The sequence below is a fragment of the Macrobrachium rosenbergii genome, chromosome 8, assembly GCF_040412425.1.
Source record: "Macrobrachium rosenbergii isolate ZJJX-2024 chromosome 8, ASM4041242v1, whole genome shotgun sequence".
NCBI classification, from domain to species: Eukaryota; Metazoa; Arthropoda; class Malacostraca; order Decapoda; family Palaemonidae; genus Macrobrachium; species Macrobrachium rosenbergii.
In genome coordinates, this window is record NC_089748.1 from 25,999,000 (window position 1) to 26,004,257 (window position 5,258).

A 5,258-nucleotide genomic window follows, 5' to 3' on the forward strand; every position below is an offset into this window, starting at 1 on the left:
ATTATCATTAATTGACCATTCGCAGGATGTATGTAGAGTAAAATATCGAGCCGCAATGACTCAACTTCAGGATTTCCCAATACGCAGCTGCTTCTGTGAACACTGAAAATTAACAGGGGATATATAAAGACTCTGTTGCCAGTTTGTTGATTATAGTATTTAATGATTTTTTTTATGAAGTAGACCATCCTTTAGATAAATCTCATCATTTATTTTGTCTTAATTCCCTTGTCTGTGGGCTAAAGATTAAGAAAGAGCTGCCCTTTCTTCATTAATAAATTCTTCCTCAAGGTTACAAGCTCACTCGGGAGTATTTTATTTTCGATTATATAAAATATATGAAGTAAAATACAATGAAAAACCCTGAAATAAAAATACATGGTTTCAAATTTTCCCCCTTCACATTATATTAAATACAATTCAGGTTTTAGGTCATACCCATGTGAGGCTTCTGAGTGAGATGGAGTTGACTGATAAACAACAGCTGATCGTCTGTTGGGCAGCACTGATGATCTGGTCAGTTAATGTAATGACAGTGGTCTTTGCTGTTGCAGTTTAGAGGACCATCCTGGTGATACCCAAGTGTGTGGAATATCAAGCACAGCATGATAAATATTAGTGGTGGCTTCATTTTTTCTGTACAGTTGATTAAACAGAAGGTTTTCTAATAGCAGTTGCAAGGATGAACATATCCTTTGGAAAGAGAGAGAGAGAGAGAGATTATTTATTATTTAATAAATTTATTACACCCAAAGACGTCAAACAAAGTTACATATTAGCAGTTACTTACAGTACATCAGAAATCAACAGAAAAAAATTACAGCATTGAATTATCAGTATATCAGTTACAAAAATAACATATATGAGATCGTATTCCATTATCACAACAACTGCAACAGACAGTTTAGCAGCCACCAAAGTGTGGATGACGAGTCAAAATTAAGTCTAGGTGGTCATCTTTGAGTAAATATTGGCAGGTTTGAAGTAAATTTTGTCCTTGAGGTAACAGATTCCTGACAGTGGGGCAATGAAGGCAGTAGTGTTCAAGGTTATTGGCATTAGCAAGGTTACACAGTTTACATGAGGTGTAGTGTGGTATATCTAGTGTCTGTCCAACCTGCCACACAGGACGATATCCCAACCTTATCCTGGCACTTACGACATTATGCCTACGCACCATGAGTCCACGTCGCCGGTACTTGTGACGGCTCTGCAGAAAGTTATCATGATGTTGTATGGAAACACTAGTGCCCCTCTCTGCATCCCTACGCTGTACTGTACAGGCAAAAGCTGCTGAATATATTCTATGTTTAAGGCAGCGAAGTGAGGGCTCAACATTTCTGTCATCAAGTTCAAGCGTGCAGGCAGCTTTAGCAAGACTGTCCACCATGTCATTCCCAGCAAGCCCAATATGGGAGGGCATCCACATGAAGGACAAGACAAGCGAGGCATTGTAAGCAGCAGCGAGTTGACACAATATGCCTCGCACAACACGGCCACAGCTGGGCCTAGAAGATGTCAATGCCTGGAGTGCAGATTTGGAGTCACAGATCACCAATCCATTCACATTTCTTCTAACAAGTAGGGTTACTGCATCCCATATACCTTGAAGTTCGCAATAAGTGGAACTGGATGAGTTTGGCAACCTGCAACCATGCCACCCACCCTCAGGAGATTCTAAAGTGGGGGAGAACATAGCACATGCTGCACTTCCATCTGCCTGTACTGAGCCGTCCACGTAGATGTGGTGTCCTGCAGGAACTGAAATTGACACTTTGGCTATTGTTTCCAAAACCAACTGCTTCTGTAGACTGGGATGGGCATCTTTAGAGGTTGGTGTGAAAGTGACAGCAGGAATAGGAACCCGCCATGGTGGCAAATCTTGGATGACTGCTTGCTCAGGTACAACGATATCAAGGTGTCGAAGATTTTCACATACTGCCCTAACTAGGTTATGGCCCCTGGCCGGAGTTGAGGTCTTGGTGCATCTTCGTCAAGTGATGCTCTGAGTACAGCAGAGAAGTTTGGAGTAAATTGTGGAGAGTGTAGACATTTAACAGAAAACAAAGTTACATTGGCATAAATTCTCTCTATTAATGGAGGTAACATGAGTTCGGTCTGCATGTTGACTATCCGAGTGGAAGGAGGGCATCCTAGGATAAACCTCATTACTCTATTTTGGAACTGTTCTAGAGGTTGTAACGCCTGTCTGGGTAATTGAATTAAAGCAGGAGATAAATAGTCAACAACTGACCTTAGGAAGAGGATATAGAGGGTTCTAGCCACGGGGATAGATATACCTGTGGCCCTGGTGGCAAACCACTTGATGGGAGTGAAGCAAGGCTCCAGTCGATCAAGAAGGTTTTTCACCATGGGGTGGATTCGTTGGCGTGCAGGTATAGCAGGGGTGATCCTGACTGGTGCACCTAGATATGTATACTGTGTGCAGTGAGGTATAATATTCCCACCCATAATGAACACTGGCAGGTCTCGAGATTCCGGGCAGAGAAGATTCTGCTTTTTCTGGGGAGAGTATGAGGCCACAGGAGGTACAGGACCTGTAGAATTCTTTGAAGGACACGCTGAAGGTCTTGAGGGGTAGTGGAGTGGATGCAGACATCATCAGCATAGCAGGTTACAGTGGTTCCAGGGATAGCAGGGAGGAGAGACAGTACACGGTGCATAAGAATATTAAAAAGAAAAGGGCTCAATACACCGCCCTGAGGTGTGCCAAGCTCAAAATTTTCATAGGAGCTACACGCACCCTTAAAGAAAACACGTGATTTTCTGTTACTGAGATAACCGTTTATCCACTTCAGAAGGTTTCCTCTGACACCAAATTTGACAAGCTGATCAAGAATTATATCCCTGTTGGCTATATCAAAAGCACTTTTGAGGTCAAGGAAGGCAACTACACTGTTGGGGGACAATCGGGAGTAGAGTTCAGCTAAACAGTGATGAGTACTCCTCTGTGGAAGAAAGCCATACAAATGGGGAGAGTTTTCCTTGTAACCGGTGCATTAGCCTGGTTAGTAATATACGCTCAAACACTTTACTAAAACATGAGGTGAGGGAGATAGGCCGGTATTTATCAGTTCCAGGCTTTGGGATAGGAATAATTGTGCTAATGATCCAGGCAGCAGGTACATATCCATGTTGGTAGCAAAGATTATACAATTGTAGAAGAGGATTTCCAGGAACCTTCTGGAGGAGACGAAGCACTTGATAAGTAAGGCCATCATCTCCAGGAGCAGAATTCTTATTTCCCATAACAGCGCGTCGCAGCTCATCCTCGGTGATCAGCTCTTTGTCCTCCTCGTCTGATTCCAACAACGCAGCCATCAGTCGAAGGTTGCGTAAGTTGCTCTGGGAAGAAAGTGCTTCTTGGATTTGTACAGGGAGATTACTGGACCGTGACTGGGTTGACCAAGTAGTGATGAGATCCTGGGCATATGCTTGTGGACTGTGATGAAGTGCACATGTGGTTTTTTTTGACAGTCCTTTCGATGAGATGCCACATGGTCCCAACGCTAGTCTGGTGGTTAATTAGGTCAGCATATTTATACCATGACTCAGTGTAGACACACTTCTGAGAGCAACTAAATCATCCCTCGCCTGCTGATATTGAAGTAGATGATTGGGTGTCGGTTGTGTCTGAAAGGCAAGGCCAGCATCGGCCGCAACTCTCTCTGCTTGCATAATGCGTTGATCCAAGGTCCACGCATGGGCAACAAGATGACTTTTAATGTGAGGTCTGACAATATATAGTTGATAGAAGTCATGGGTAGCTTTTACCAAAGAATTATACAGGTGTTCTGGAGAGTGTTTATCAAAAGTAGGTAGGACAGAGGAGATGTATGAAACATATGTTGGGCAGTACTTGGGTGGAATGGTGATGCGGGTACGATGATAGGGGTCACTTGGATGAGTCTGTATTGCGTACTGTAGACATAAGGCAACGTGGTCAGAAAAGAGCGAAGGAACAGAATGACAGGAGACATGTGATGCCACGAGCCCAGATGTAAGGATATGATCAAGAGTGCCCCCCCGGATGTGTGTGGCACCACCTGTATCCCAGCGGGTTAAATGGTAACGATGGATGTAGTTGAGCAGAGGAACTCCACTGCGGTTGGAAATCGGAGAGACATCACCAAGATCTGGGTGTCTGGCATTGAAATCACCCATGTAGATCATGCCAAGGTTTGTAGGTGTAGGAAGTGCTGAGAGGTTAATTAAGCCAGGGGCAGAGTAAACATTGCATAATCGAATATGACCATCACCTATCTTAACCTGAAAAAGTTGGAAGGTCATGTTAATATCTGCTGATGAGCGAAGGAGTTGATGAGGGAGAGTAGAGTGGATGTAAGTAATAAGACCATTCCTGACATGATGTACATATGAAACATAACCGGAGAGTGTTGGAGCTTCATCACCTGGCTGAGCACCGCCAGGAAGGCTTCTTGAATAAATATTACTTGTGGGTGATGGCGATAAACATATGTCCTGAGTGCAGTGAGTCTGGAGAATTGTCTAATTCCAAGGGCATTCCATGAAAGGACATGTAGTTGCATGAGTCTAGCGAGGTTTACCCTTAACGCTGCGAGAGACAGGTCGAGCATGTACCGGAGAAGCAGCACTGTTAGATGGTGCACCAAGTGTAGGAGGCTGAGCTGGCATGAGGCCACTGACCCTTTCAAGACAAGAGGCAACAGTATCTAGCTTCTCAGTAAGTGAGGCAACAGAGGTTATGAGAACTTGTTGTGCCTTGACTAGTGTGTCGAGGTTACTTGCAGTGGTAGCCTGCTGAACGATCAAGCTATCGAAGCGTGCATCAATAGCATCAAAGCGTGTCGTTAGTGCTGTACAGTGCGATTCCAATGCAGCAACAGCCTTACGAAGTTTTGAAATTTCAGCTGATTCAGGAGGGCATAACGAGGAGGTTGACACTGGTTGTGGTGGTGGTGTCAGTGGAAGTGACTGCGTGGCAGCGCGCGACCGTCTGGAGCATCCATGCCAAACATTAACTCCTGCTTTACCACAACGAGGGCATTTCCAATGCACAGTCTCTGGAGTTGATGATGATTCTGACAATGAGGTGGAAGCATCAGTAACAGGTTTACGGTATGGACAGGTGCGTGTGGAATGGGCTGCAGCACACCAGGCACACTTAGGTGAGGCAGAGCAATATCGGGGAGATATGGCCAGTACCCCAGCAGTTGAAACAGTTGGGCTGATCATCCTTCATCCTGCGAAATTCA

The 5,258-nt window shown here is 44.5% G+C and overlaps 1 pseudogene; it reads right to left on the reverse strand.

Annotated features, from left to right (window-relative positions):
• Positions 1–727: 727 nt before the first annotated feature.
• Positions 728–3,013, reverse strand: LOC136841231 (uncharacterized; annotated as a pseudogene).
• Positions 3,014–5,258: the final 2,245 nt, after the last annotated feature.